Here is a 16,621-nt window from a genome sequence, read left to right as displayed (position 1 = left end):
TCAACATGTTTCTTCAACAATACTCACACAACATTCAACATATAGTTAACATACATGACTTGTGTAACCTTAAACAAAAAATTGAGGAACATTTCCTCACATTTCTTCAAAGGTAACAATAATTGTATACTAAATATTCATGAAAAATTCTAGAAATAGAAAAAATTGATATCTTCATAGATAATCTTTTGCCCAACTTTGGGTATAGAGTACAACTTCTAGGTCTATGCACCTTTGAAGATATGATCAGACAAGCCATCCGAATAGAGGAGTTCATGGTAAAAAAAAGGCAAGATAACCCTTCAAAAAGACATTAAGCAAGGATCTACTTCTAATAAGGATAAACCCAAGTATGTGAACAATAATTGAGAGGTAGTACATGATGGAGTATTTGATAACATTAATCCCAAACCTGCTAAAGCAACTTTCAATCTTACATACAACATCAAAGCGTCTAAGACTACTGAAAAATCTCCAACTTATAACAAGACATTTTGGAATAAAATAAAGAACTCATCTTGGGTTACACGCCAAAAATGAGAGTACACACCTCTTGGTGAACCTCTAGATGTGGTCTATAAGACCTTGCTGCAAAACAAGATCATTTCTCCATTGGATAATTCTTGTCCTTATGATCCACAACCATGACCCACATGGAATACCATTAGAACAAGGGTCACAAAACCAATAATTGCATTAACCTATGTCAAAAATTTCAAGACTTAATTGAAAATGGTGAAATCATTGTGGATGGACACAATAAGAATTTAGATCACAAAGCTTTTAACAAGCCATTTCTACCTTATGAAAAAGGAGAAACCTCTAAACAGAAAACCAGTAACAAGGTCAACTATAAATACACTTATGATGATGATGTCATCAACATGGTTGAACTTGTGGACTTTGAATATTGTGACGTTATCATGATTAAAGGAAAATAGGATGATACAAAACCAAAAACACCATTTGTCTTAAGAGGTTCTACATCTCCTACAACTGATCAAGAAACATCACAATCTTGTGCCAATACTATAACATGTTCTCATGCCAAGATAGTACTTAAAGGTCTTGCACCTTCTATTCCCAAGTTAGATACCCACAAAGATAAACCTCTTGCTATTTTATTTGGAAAAGGTACAAACATCACAACATTTTTTGTAGTTACCAATTGTAGTATCCTTGACCAATTAGAATAGACGAGCACTCAAATAACAATCTTTGAATTACTCAAAATCTTGCCTACTCATAGGAAGATTATCAACAAATCCCTCAATGAAGAAAATGTACCTCAAGATATTGATCTCAACAAGTTCCAATCTATGGTGGGTCACTTGACCTCACCTCACTACTTGTCCTTTTATGAAGATGACAATAATTCACTGAGTCATTTGCATAATCAACTATTGCACATTGAAGTCATGATACATAAAAAATGTGTCCATCACATGCTCATTAATAATGGAGCAAGCCTAAAAATATTCTCTACTACTTTGCTCAAAAATGGGCTATTCTAAAGACTCTATTGAATCGTGTCACAAAATAACCATCAAGGCATATTATGAAGTCAAGTGGAAATCCCTAGGTCTGGTTGTGTTGCCACTCTGAGTTGGTCCAATAGGAAGAGATGTTACTTTTTAGGTACTTGATATTCCATTAGCATACAATATCTTGTTAGGGAGACCATGGATACATGAGATGCAAGCTATGCCTTTAACATACCATCAATGCATCAAGTTTCCCTTCCAAGGCTCTGAAGTTACTATACCTGCTAATACTAGTTACACTTGTAACATGTTAAAATTTGCTAACTTTTTACTTGCTAATAGGGAATCTATGGATCATCACAATGATAAGTTAAAACAAATTGAGAAGTTACTCAAGTTGTAAGAAACTAGGATGGGTGAGTATCACATAGATCCTATTTTGTTTTTGACATCTCTTCTTGAGTCTTCCCATCATTATGGGAGATTTTCTAAAGCTAAGAGACCTTTTGTGTTATCACCTCAGACTAAGTTCAATGGTACCTTTGTCAAAGCTACTAAACCTCTTGAGGAGGAAAATGAAGACAAGGCCATCACTGCATGGATATATAGAGAGGAAACTCTATTGGATCTCACAGAATAGTCTCGTGAGATTTCTCCTAAAAAGTATGGCCCAATTCTTAAACGCATGAAATTATTTGGCTACAAAGGAAATGATCTAATTGGACATAACAACAATGACTTGATTGATCCTGTCAAAGAAATAGCTAGAAGGTCTTGAGATACAACAGGCCTAGGTATTAAGAAGATCCCCTTTCATCTAGAGATTAACAAATTTATAATAGAATTTGAAAGTACAACTAAACATGAGTCACAAACTAAGTTAGATAATCATGAGGACAACTTTGATTATGAAGATACTTATCCTTATCCAATTCCTTTTGATCTTGCTAAGTTCTTTATAGAACCAAATGACTTCGTACCATGTGTTAGCACTATGGATGTTGACATTGATTCTTTTGAAAATGCTACTAACCCTCCTCATATTGAATAGGAACAAGGAGAGTCTAGTCATACTATTGTTGTTGAATGCCTTTGTAAAAATCAAGATGATAATGAGGGTGGAGAATGGGTTCCCATAAGTACTGGGGAATCATATAGTTTGTCTCCATGTAGCAAAAATTATCGAGAGTATGAATTTGACTTTCTCACAGAAGAAACTACAGACAAGGATGTAGATTAGGTTCACATATATGAAAATAAACTTGAAATAGACTACAATTCCAATACATCTAATGAAGTCCCTACATTCTAGAATGACTATGCTCTGACCTGCTATCTAAACACTATCGAACCAATAACATCCTCCACCAGTGAATAGAGCATCAATATGACTGATTTTGACATCAAATATTTCAGTCATACAATAAAAAAGAAAAGAAATAGAAGGTCTAATGGTGAAAATCACATTGTGGTGGTATTAGAACCCAAAGTAGTAAAAATAAAAGACATATCCAAATGTGAAAACCTCTTTTAGGCACCTAAGGATGAGATATTTGATGCACTTCCTAGTCATTTTCAGGAGAGATCATTAGTTTTGATAGATCCAACAAAACCAATCAACTTGGGAACAAAGGAAAAACCTCATATGATACACATTTCATAGTCCTTATCTATAGAGGAAAAAGAAGAATTTATTGCCTTCCTCCAAGAGAAAAAAGATAAATTTTGCATGGACCTATTCAAATATGCTAGGCTTCGATCTTGAGCTCATAATGCATCATTTGTCCATTGCACTAGGAGTAAAATTAATCAAATAGAAGCTTAGGAAAATGCATCCCCATGTGGCATTACTTGTTAAAGCTGAATTGGAAAAGCTTTTTAAAGCTAGTTTCATCCATGCTATCGACTATGCTGAATGGATATCAAACATTGTTCCGGTCTCCAAACATGACAAGTCTATCCAAGTTTGCATAGATTTTTGAGATCTAAACTTAGCATGTCTAAAGGATGATTTTCCACTTCTCAAAATTGATATGATAGTGGATATGACAATAGGATATAACTCATGGACAATTTTTCTAGTTATAATGAGATTAAAATTGTACTAGAAGACCTAGAAAATACTACTTTCACTTTTGCATGGGGCACCTTCTATTGGAATGTGATGTCATTTGGTTTGAAAAATGCTAGTGCCACATATCAAGGGGTAGTTACTACAATCTTCCATGATATGATGGATAAGATGATGGAGGACTATGTTCATCACACCTTGGTTAAGAGTACACAATGCAACTCTCATCTTCAAGATTTGGGACCCATCCTAGATTGTAGAGAAATTTAGTCTCAGACTAAACCCCAAGAAATGTGCATTTGGTGTCATTTCATGGAAACTACTAGGATACATTATCTTTGCAAAAGGAATCGAGGTGAATCCACAAAAAGTTCAAGCAATCATGGACATGCCTCCACCCCATAATATGAGTCAAATGCGGGGCTTGCAAGGAAGACTTAAATCCATTCACAGATTCATCTCACAATTGGTAGATAGGTCACAACCTTTTTCTAAAACTCTGCATAAAGGTGTGAAATACATTTGGAACAAAGATTGTGATCATAGTTTAATGCAGATAAAAAATGAACTTGCTAATACACCTATTCTAATGGCCCCTATTTATGGGAAGCCTCTCATTCTATACATCTCAACAATAGAGTCATCTCTTGGTATCTTTCTAGCTTAGGAGGACAATGATAATAAGGAATAAGCTATCTATTATCTTAGTCACGCATTGATTTCCTATGAAATAAACTATAGCATCATTGAAGAAGCTTTCTTGGAAGTCATCTTTTCTTCTCAAAAGTTGAGACACTACATTCTTGCTCACACTACATGGATTGGTTGCCAAAATTGATCCATGGAAATACTTACTTATTAAGGAAGCTCTAACAGGGAGGTTAGCCAAAATGGGTCATGATATTTAGTGAGTTTGATATTACATATGTTGAAAGGAAGGCTATCAAAGGATAGGAAATTTTTGATCAATTAGCATAAGCCCCATTGCAAAGTCTTCTTTCGCTGAACATTAACTTTCCTAAAGAATCTATTTTAACGCTAACACATCAAACTTGGGTGATGTTCTCTCAAGGTTCCTTCACACATCAAGGATCCAGTGTTGGGATTTTATTCGTCACATCATAGAAATATTCATTGCTGAAGGTGTATAAGATTCTATTTCCTTGTACAAACAATATTGTAGAATATGAAGCCCTAATTAACGATATGAATATTGCAGCTTAATGGAAAGTGAATGAATTGAATATCTTTGGCAATTCACAATTGGTAATTAACTAGGTCAATGATGTGTATCAGATGAAAGATGAGAAGTTGATACCTTATAAATAAATGGTAGATGATTTGAAGAAATAGTTTGATCATGCCACTTTTCAGCAAATTCCTTAGGTAGACAACAAAGCAATTGATGCAATGACTACTCTTGCTTCCATGCTACAGATACTAGAGAATGACTTTTGACATGAATTTCTAGTGGAAACATTACTTTAGTCAGCCTATAATTCAGTTGAATCTAGGATGATCTATTTTATTGTAGGACAGGGCTTATCTCATTACCATCATACCTACTCTTACCTACGTGATCAAACAATTCTAGACAATATAACCTAGAATGAAAAATGTCACCTTATCTATAGTGCTTCTCCAGTATGTTATTATTGCTAATGAATTGCTTAGGAGAGGTCTGGATGGAACACTTCTTAGGTGTATAGAACCTGATGAGTCCAAACACGCATTAATCGACATAGATAGGGGCATTTGTGGATCTCACTCTAATGACTTGACACTATCTCATAAATTTATTAGAGCTAGTTACTATTAGCGAAATATGGAGCAAGAGGCAATTAAATACTCAAAGTCCTACAAATAGTGCCAGCTCAATGGAAATTTGATTCATGCCCTAGCTAGGAAGCTAATTCATCTATCACTCTGTGGCCATTTCAACAATGGGCCTTTGATCTAGTGGGCGAGATTCACCCATATTCATCAAATGGATGTAAGTTCATCATTATAGCTACAAACTAATTCACTAAATGGGTAGATGCAATCCCTCTCTTAGCAGAAAATGGAAAGACTATAGCTCTATTCATTATGAATTACATCATATGTAGGTATAGTGTACCATCCTCCATCATTGCTAACAATGGGGGGTAGTTTAAAAATAAGGATCCTAAAGAGTTGTATTCAAAGTTTAGAATCAAGCAGCATTGGTCTTCTATTTATTACCTCTAAGGTAATGGCCAAGTGGAAGCATCCAAGAAGGCTCTCCTTCAGATCTTACATCACATAGTCAACAAATCTAGAAGGGATTGGCAACTTTAGATCAATCTAGCTTTATGGGCTTACAAGACAAGTATCAAAACTCCAATGGGAAAAACACCCTTTGCTTTGGTCTATGGAGCAGATGTGCTGCAAATTGAGGTCAAGATTCCTACTTTAAGAATCTCTATGAAGGGCCTCATTAGTGATGATGACTATAGAATATATCATCTTCAAGAGCTAGAATTGTTAGATGAACATTGACAAGTGGCATGCAATTATCTTCGAGCTTACCAAAAGTGCATGTCTAAGAGATATACAAAGAAAGTCAACCCACATGACTTCTAAGTGGGTGATCTCATCCTAAGGGAGAACCCTAAAAATCAACAACAATGGGTAGAAAAAGGGAAGTTTGAACCCGACTAGTTTGTTTCGTATATAATTACTGTAGTGTTTGGATCTAGTGCTTACCAACTTTGAACAACTGAGGGAGAATTGCTCAAGGAGTCGATCAACACTCTTTATCTAAAGAGATTCTTCAACTAACATGCTTTCAAAAGCTCTTTTTACATACTTAAAATTCTTGAAAAAATCATTGTCTTGGTGAAAACCTAGCAATAGCTGCCTTGGTAATACCAAAATAAAAGTGAAAAATCAAAAAATACAAAAAAATAAAAAAAGAACAAATTTAAAAAAAAAAGTGCCATTGATGAAAACCTAGCAAACATGCATCATGGTAGAAAAAAAAATCTCTGCCAAGAAGGTGAAAATCTGGTAAACAGGTGCCTCTTGTTTTGAATGCTACATCTTGTAGTGCATCTTCTGGCTTTTGTACAATTGCTTTCTTGCTTTAGTTTGCTGCTTTCGTTCATGCATCCATGGATTGAATCTTATCATTGTCTTATGGGCAACATCTTCTAGTGCCATAGAAAATCTCTTTTGTGCCAGTCACTAGTTGTTCTAACTGTGTCTGTCTACTATTACTTGCTTTACTATAGAGATTCCTCTTAAAGAAAATATCTTAAGCTACAATCACCAGTTGTTTTAACTACGTCTATCTATTGTCACTTAGTTTCTTACTAAAATTCTTATCAATCAAGATTTCTATATGGTGTGAGTCACTAGTCCTAGTTGAGTCTATCTGCTATCGTCCTTATACCAAAGAGATTTCTTACACGTATGTTCTGAACATTGACACTTGACATCAAGCCTTTAACACTGACACTAAAATGGAAAAATCAGCATGGTTTGTGTTCTGCTGAGCTTTTCTTTGCTTGTTTTGATTTATGCTTTATCATTTCCCTTTGAGAAACCAGAGGATCTCTCTTATGACTAGAGAAGTGAGGATTGGGGGCATGATGTTTTCTTTTCTTTCTATTTGATGGTTTAGTTCAAATAATTTGAAGCATCCATATAAAAGGGGTGTCCACTATAAGAGCCTCTATCTTGTATTAGATGGTCATGTGTACCTTGACTCATTTTATATGAATTCCTCACTAAGGTTAGTTCTTCTCCTTGCTTGTTTGAGTGAATTCTTTATGCTACAATAAATACTAATACTCATTCTACTAAGTGAATGTATGGGTCACTGTGAGTATACTTAAAATAGTCCCGTCTTAGGTTATGAACACAAGGGTTGTTGTGGACATAATCTTTATTGAATACCTACCATAAGAAGGATATCTCATGTCTATGGTGTGTTTTCATGCAAGAAATATTCTAGTCACCCTAGAGTTTATGCTCTTATGCTTATGTTAGTTTGCTACATTAAAAGAGACAAATGTTCTTGTCATTATGGCTTCTTGTGCCTTAATGCTTACATTTAATCCCAATAAAACTAAGACATGTATCATATTCATATTCCCATGATTGCAACTTTAGTGTGAATTGTATGACATTTGGGGGTCTAACTAAACACTCAATGATGATAATTTTATGAGTTCAATAACCAAACCTAGGGTTGCATTGCATACTCTACTTATAGTACATAGTTTGATCACTACATTACTTGCATCCTTCGTCATTATGAGTTGTTGGTTTCTTCAAAGTATCATGTGTCTTCATGACTTCAGCTCTTTGGTTCATCCCCTTCACTTTCACAGGATACCTATCACTGATAACAAAATTGAAACCTACATGAGATGTTAGTTCATTCACATTTTGCATTTCATAGACATATTTTCATATTCCTCTCATTTACACTACATTCATACATCATATCATTTTGGATTCAATCAATCATATCATAAATATCTCATGTATGATAAACTATAATAGAAAATAACGTGACACATGTAAGATACTCAAATTGGAGATCTCATATTTATGTGGAGTCAAGTGTACATCAATACAAATGATGAGTGCTACTCGAGCACTGTTGATCTCAAAATGATACAAAATGGTGCTAGCACACCAATCAATATATAGCTAGAACAAAATTGAAAGAAAGAAATCTAAGTGTTCCCTTCTCCCTCATCCCCAGGTGGAGGAGGAGGAGGAGCATCAGTCTCACTAACTATCCTACACCATCTGATGCTCTCACATACTTATAAAATCTGGGCATCTACTTTGAAACCTCATATATTGGCTCAATATACCTAGCATAATAGTAAGATTTTTGAGCACTCTATAGTTGAGTCTCCTCTTGCTGCTACTCTAACTTTGCATGTATATCCTAAATCTCTCGCTTTCAATCTCCTAACTACATATCTCACATTGTTTACTATATCTACATCTCTGCCAGCTATCACTGCACTTCTCTCAATCACTCCTAGGTCCTCCTTAGGGCATCATAGTATGGATCTAGTGTAGGCTAATCCTGCATCTCCTCATTGCCCACTCTAGGCTTGACCTATTTTGCTAGCTGCTCCTCTATCTGCTACCTTTGGGCATCTCCTCCAATGACACCCAAAGTTCTTGTCTCTCCTTGAGCTCTCCTATGCTCAGACTCACTATCACTAGCACTTAGATCATCTCCCATCTATTAGGGAGAAATATGCACTTGTGTTGTATGCTATCCCAGTCTCTATTGTCATGGCTATTATGGTGGTTCTTGTCACTATTGCTGTGGTTTCTCCATAGGATGTATTGACACTGCCATCCCCACTGGGTCTGTAAATTGAGGAAAGGGATGACTCACAAAGTGCTCCTTGTATGCTGGATTCATCCCCCCATCTACAACTACTGCCATGAATTCCCACTGAGTTATAGCAATAGAACACACATCAATAATAGATCTACCCTAGTCTAGTTTTACTGACCACCCTCTCTCCACATCTAAGGAAAATCAAGCATATGTGTAGTACTCTGATGACATATCCTAAGGTCGACCATACTATCACCGCACATGAGTTAGTGGAAATATCTCGATCACTTGGATCGAGCGACCAATCAGTGGTCAAGAGGAAAACATGTATCCTAACTCTACATGTGCATCATCCCATACCTTAGTCTCTCTCCACAACCATCACACTACTACTACTAGGTCATATAGCTAACCTTTCAACTGCTCGGTCTTACCCATAGTAGTTTGGCTCATCTATCATCAATATCTACATATATAAGGCTCATGGTCCCACCTCATGTCCACATAGATAGGCCTCAAGATGGGCAAGTGCTCCCATGCCCACACCTATAGAACATACACTCCTACAACCATGCTCTTCTTCTCATGATAAACTACCTTATGCATCTCATGGTACATGTGGGCCAACATAAACTAACCCCATCTGAACTGTGGTGGCTCTACTAGAATTCTCTGTAACATCCATCCCCATCCACACTCTAATCTATGCTAGCCTGTATTTGGCATCAGAAAGTAGCTAATAAATATACCAATTGCTACTGCCAACTTGTGGGCTGGACCATATGTTTTCACTAGCTCCTCCCATGTGATGGCTCTATTAGCATTAAATTATTATTTCCATTAGTGACAACACTTATCTGTATCAGTATAGCAACCGAGCTTCACAGTTCACACTAAGCATTCTAGTGTTAACCAAGCTTCACAGTTCACACCGAGCATTCTAGTATTAACTGAGCTTTGCAGTTTACACAGAGCATTCCAGTGTTCATCAAGCTTTACAATGTTTACCGAGCGATGGAAGTGCAATGCTTACTGAGTGATGGAATTTTAGTGTTTATCGAGTAATGAAATTATAGTGTTTACTGAGTGAAAGCAAGGTAAACAAAGGATTCAATTTTTACTGAGTGACACTACATCTACCGAGCCACCTATGGTTACCGAGTTCAAAACTATGTCAAGTGATTAGTATGGATCAAGCCTTCACTTCTACCAAGTGCATGACAATGCCGAGTAATGTAGTGGATGCTGAGTATCAGAAGGTCATTGAGTCAGTTCAGTGAACCCAAGTTATTTACTATTGGGCTGACTCAGTAATGTTTAGTTCACTTGTCTTTTGGCCAACTTTGCAATTGTAATTATTGGAATGGTATATATGTAATGTATTGTATCATTTGCAAGATGTATGAGACATAGATGAGGGTATCAAGATAGACATGTGATGTTTTGAGAAGAATGAAAGCAAATCAGCAGAAGAGTAGAGTATTCAACAAGGTCTACAAGGAGTGGTAAAGATTCGTCAGTCACAAGAGGTGATCTATAGTTCAAGGATCTAATTAGAAAATCAAGTTTGTAAGTAGATCCACTATTTCATCCTAACAAGTGAATCAGTTTTGTAAATCCTTTAACAGGGTAGACTTAACAATCTTTGTATAAATCTCCTAATAGAGTGCATACATCAGTGTATGTTTGTAAATCCTCTAACAAGGTGGACCTAGCAATCCTTTCTACTCCTAATAGGGTAGATCATCATAAGTGGTTAATGTAAGCCTTAACAAGCCAACTTCATACTGTAGTAACAAAGTTTTGTGGGTATCATCCCCACCCCAGTTTTACTTTCTATTTGGAAGGTTTTTGGGTTACCAAATTACTGTGTACATGTGTTATGAATGTTTAATTTCTCATATATGTAGTAGATTAGATGAATGTATGGTGAATAGTATATATGGTTAAAGTGCTAGATTTTTAAAAAGTTTTGAAGTTACTAATTCACCCCTCCTCTCTCAGTAATCTATCATATCTTGAATATTTTCAACAATTGGTATCAGAGCAATTTGGTTCTCAGGACAAAGCTTGATAGCTTGAGCAAAGATCGAGGAAAATGGAGATATTTAGACTTGACGAAGCTATTGAAAATGAAAAGATAGATTTGGAAATGGCCATGGCTCAACTCAAAGAAGCTAAGGAGAATCTTTCTCAATCCCTAAAGAGAAGGAAGGAACTTGCAAGAAAAATGAATGATCATTAGTATGTTGAAGAAAATATTGAAGACCTTTTACCATCAAGCAGTTCAGATGAAGGTAATGAGGCAATCAAGGAACTTCTAGCAAAGAATTGCTCTCTGTAGGAAGAAGTAAGAAAGCTTAAAAGAGAATAAGAAATCCAATCAATCAGGCTATCTGGAGTTTTGGAACAAAGAAACAAGGCAAATGAAGACTTAGATACAAGAAATAATCAATTCCTTCAACATGAAGATCTTGTAGATAAACTATCTAATGCAAATGTAGAAATTATGAATTTTAGATTTGAAAATGAAGCCCGAGGAATGATTTAATCACTGAAAGACAATTCAATGAAAGCTTAAAAAGAGACTTGAGATCTGAAAGACAAATCAATGAAAGTTTGGAAAATGACTTGATCACTGAAAGAAAAATCAATGAGAGAATGATGAAATCCCAAGTAGACATGACTCAATTAAATCAACAAGGTCAGCAAAATCTTCATAGACAAAAAGGTAAAGCCGGACTTAGTTATAAGGAAGAAGGTGAAACCTCCAAACAAGGTGCCCAAAGGAATCAAAGACCTAATTGCAATCACTATGGTAAGCTAGGTCACACATCAAATAAGTGTTGGAGCAATGGAAAAGGTAAATTCAATGGTAAATGCTACAATTGTACTCAACATGGTCATAAAGCTAATGAATGCAAGGAGAAACCAAAATTTGAAGGAAATTGTCACAAGTGCAAGAAGCATGGTCACAAGGCATTTCAATGCAGATCCAAATCATTTAATCTAGCTGAACAACTTGTTAAAGAAATATTTGGATGAGACTACAATACCTGGTACACATGTCATTATTGTGGAGAATATGGACACATTGGCAAAGACTACTCAAGGCTTCACTTGAGAAAAAGAGATACAACAGTAAGATGTTATACATGCACTAAACTTGGTCATATAGCTAAAAATTGAATGAACATAGGAAGAGTTGAAGATGAAAAGAAAACTAGAGCTGATAACATTCAGAAGCAGATAAGGCAACAATGGATTTCAAAATCTACCGAGCAAGATAGTTCAAGTGATGGCAATGTCACTCAACAAGTGAGTGACTCCATCATTTCCATTTAGATCCATAAAGGAGGATCTAGAACTGTATCATCAAGCTAAATAAAGAGTAGTTCCAAATACAAGAAAGCAAAAGATCCAATCAGTATTTTAGATACAAAAGGTTCTCAAGAAATCGGGTCATACCGAGCAAAGTCAGTCTCAAACTCAACCGAGCTAGGTCGGGAGCAACTAAAGTTTTGTTCGATCACCGAGTTGTAAGTTTCTACCGAGCAAGTGAATGAATGATAGCCTATTAAGCACTCTATCATCTCATCTACCTTTTTACCAAGCATTTATGGCAAATTTTTTGTCAAAAGGGCAGAATATGATTTCATTCTTCACTGCGATTACAGAGCTAAGAAATTTCCAGTGATTCCAAAGCAATTTCAAGGAATTTCCAGGCGAAGGACTTGTTCAAAAATTTCTATCTTTTACCGATCAGCAATGGCATCTGGGAGTAGTAGCAGCATCAAGGCAAAATGAGGTTCAGAGATGCTGGTAAAGGGTATAGAATGGAAAGTGCCCAACTTCAAAATTGTTTCGATTGTTGCTGAATCACTTGACCCTAACGGTGCTCAATCTCAAATTCCATCAAAGGTACTCCTTATAAATGATATTTGCACACATTTAAAATGTGTTGTTCAAGAGATTAGAAACCTAGAGATGGACAATGCGCTAGGAGAAATGAGTGTTGATGGCTCTCTAAAACTCGAGCATAAGCATCTTGAAACCAAAGGCTTGACTCATATCTCACATATGCCAAGAAGCTTCCAAATCGAGTGGATTAGATATATTTTGAGTCATGTGCACAATGGGCAACTATGGTTAGAGAAGCTAGTGTTAATCAAAAAGAAGATGATTCACAAAATCACAGGTCTCCCTATGCTCAACAAAGTGAAGGTTACCAAAACCCTAGGATGGGATGAGTTACAGAAGCAAACCCTAGCTGAATGGGAAGGTAGAGGTTTGAAGGTTAGCACTGTATCAGATGTTGAACTAAGATTTGGTATTCATGTCATTGCCCACAAAATCTATAGCTCTAGTCAATTGAACAGTTTACCTTGTGAGGCTATGGATTTGGCCTTCAAAATTGTAAAGAAGAACCTTGAATTTGACCTGTCGGAATTACTATTGAAACAATTAAACAAGAACATGGATAGTATAAGGACTTCAAAGAGAAATCCTTGTAAATTTGGTTATCTATTGACTTGTTTATTTTTCTACATTCAAAAATTCTTTCCATTTAAAGGAACTATAGTATGGAGAAAAGATATTCCCATTCTTTATCAGATAAATGAGTTTGTAGCAGAAATGGTTGAAAAATTTGATAGCATCATGGACAATTATTTTGAAGATTTCAAGGAAAGGATGAATAATAGGTTCCGAATTCCACCAAAATTGGTTGAAGATTACAGAGATGATGTATGCTTCAGGGTTGACTATGATAAGGTATACATTCAGGTAGTCAGACCCCAAGTTGCATGGGTGAAACCTCTTCCTTATGAGGTAAATATTGATGAAGCTAGGGACATTATTGAAGAACTTCTGAATGATCCAGTAGGCCCAAAGCAACCAAATTTTGGAACATATGATGAGGCAAAGGCTAGAATTGAGCTTGAAATCAAGCTACCCCAAACCATTAGTAAAGGTAAAAGAAAGATATCCAAATTGAAAACTGCAACCGGTCCTCTTATGCTTACAGAGGGAAAAGGTGAGGACGAAGAAGAAGAAGAAGAAGAAGAAGAAGAAGGTGAGGAACTTGAGTCTGAAAAAGAAGAGGAACCACCAAAGAAGAAAGGGAAGGTGAATATCACCAAACCTAAGAAGAAGCCTACTGCAATATTCTCAAGAAGAACTAGAAAAGGCAAGCAAGAACCTATACTTGTCAGGCTTCCACTCACATTTGAGGAAAGGCTTAAAAAATTGGAAGAGGAAGCTAACATCACAAATTTCAAGGCATTGAAATTTGAAACAAGAACTGATGCTAAGAAAATGCAGATTGAGGAACTGGTACTCAATAAGATGGGTAAATGTAAATACTCCCCAGACCAGCTCACCCCTCAAATCTCCAAAGAACTGTTGGAGAGATTGCAATCGAGATGGGAGTCAACCACCCAAACGGCTAAAGACATATATGAGAAATCTCTGAGGAATCTTCTACCGAGTCTCACTGGACCAAAAATAAATACAGCAATGAAGAACCATGAAGGTAAAATGATGATTAGATTTCACACATGTTTGATTCTAATTAAAGACATTGAGCATGTTGTAAATGATGAAACAAACATGTGGAAGAACATCTATCATCTGCAAAAGACTAGTGAAGATCCAGTTGAAATCAAGGATGATTATAGTAGTGACAGTGATGATTTTGATAGCGCTCCATCCATCAAAATTACTCCAAGAGAACTGCATGCACTAATGAAAGAACAAGAGGAAGAAGCACATGAGGAAGGAAAAGATGAAGAGGATCCAGTTAAAATTATAGCAGAAGTGATTGCATCCCTTCCTTACTCTCCACCAAAGATTGTTACATCCACTAAGGAGATAGCTTCTGCAAGTGAGATTGTGAGCACAATTGCCACATCAATTGCTCAATCTTCACTGGCCACCTCCCAGCTCCAAGTATCTAAAATTGATGTGCTGAGCACTTCATCTACTGAGCTATCTGTCACTTCTTCAACTACCAAGCCAGTCTCCTTAGTTTCTTCATCATCAATAAGTGTATAAGTAAGTTCCACAATTTTGTTTTCATCAATTCTAGTAAGTTCTACAATTTTGTTTCCGTTAACATTATCTGTATGCACTTCCACTCCGATCAGTTTAGATACTACTATGAGTACTCTACCGAGTATGACACCAATTTTGGGAAGTATTTTTTATTCGATTATTACTCCTATTGGCATTCAATCCTCAAGTCCTATCCCAATTTTCACTGCTATACCTTCTATCTCCACTATTGTGTCTGTTCCTAAAGTGAAACCAGTCATCACAGAAGTCAAAAATCATCCATTAAAACTTCTGATCACTAGAAAAGAAATCGCAGAAGACATTGAATTGGACATAGAAATAGTAATTCCAAAGATTGACTATGACACTGCCACCATTGAAGAGATGAGATTGGCCAGTCAACTTATAGAGATGAAAGCTACACAGAAATAGTTAAGATTAGAAAGGGATAAGGAATACAAAATAATTGAGAATGCCAAGAATATAATTATAGATGCTATAAATGTTGAAGTAGATTCTACTCAACACATTTTGATTCAGTTAGAAGAGGCTGTACAAAAATTTAATGAAGATTCTTCCGGACAAGAGAAACTTATTGAGAAAGCTGAAAAGAAATTTGATAATAAGGTGATAGAGCATATTTCTTGAAAGATAGCAATGAAGCTAGTTGAATTGTCAACATTTTTGGGAAATTTTGAAAATTCTTTTAATAATGCAGTATCAGTTTTTGCTAAAATTTGTGATGTTTCTGGCTTCACCAAAGAAATAAAGGATAAGTTAAATAAGATTGACATTGATATGCAATCAAGTGCATCCAAACTAAAGGTGGAATCCTCCTCCTCAACCTCCCATCACACCAAGATCAGATATTTGGTAGATGTACAGGCAAAACTATTAAGAGAGGAAGTAAGGATCCAGTCTAAACTCATAGAAATCCAACACATGATCCTTCCTATCATGGACACAATGTAGAAACATCTTGCTCATTGCAAAACATTGATCCAAGATCAGAACTTCTCAGTGGCTGATCACTTGATCCAATTATTAGTAGAAGTTCAAATTGCTCTCTCCACCTGTCAAATTTTGCTACAGACTTGGGATAGTACTTTTTGTAACCATTCTTAAGGTACATCTAGAATTTCTATCTCAGTTTGGTGTAGCCATATAAATTGTACATATGCAACCCTTTGGCATTATTGTCAAAAAGGGGGAGAGATTCAAAGATTCAGAGATTGAGCATAATAAATGATGAGAGGTATCACTATAAGTGATAGGGGTGGTTAGCACTCATTAGAGTTAGCATGTGTACATAAGTATCTTTGTATATACATTTTAAGTCATCAAGAAGGTATATAGAAATGTATATGCAAAAGTTCTACAAAGATCAATTTTGAAAACCAAAATTCATTGAGCCAGGTAATGTACATATGTTTTGGCTTATAAGTGTTTTGTCACTAATGCCAAAGGGGGAGATTGTTGGCATTAATTTATTATTCCCATTAGTGACAACACTTATTTGTATTAGTATAGCAACCAAGCTTCACAGTTCACATTGAGCATTCTAGTGTTAACCAAGCTTCATAGTTCACATCGAGCATTCTAGTGTTAACCGAGCTTCACAATTTACATCGAGCATTCCAATGTTCACCGAGCTTCATAGTGTTTACTGAG

This window comes from Cupressus sempervirens, chromosome 6, assembly GCF_028749045.1.
Source record: "Cupressus sempervirens isolate cs-2001-9-10 chromosome 6, ASM2874904v1, whole genome shotgun sequence".
NCBI lineage: Eukaryota > Viridiplantae > Streptophyta > Pinopsida > Cupressales > Cupressaceae > Cupressus > Cupressus sempervirens.
The sequence above is the reverse complement of the archived record's forward strand: the minus strand, read 5'-3'. Positions refer to the sequence as shown.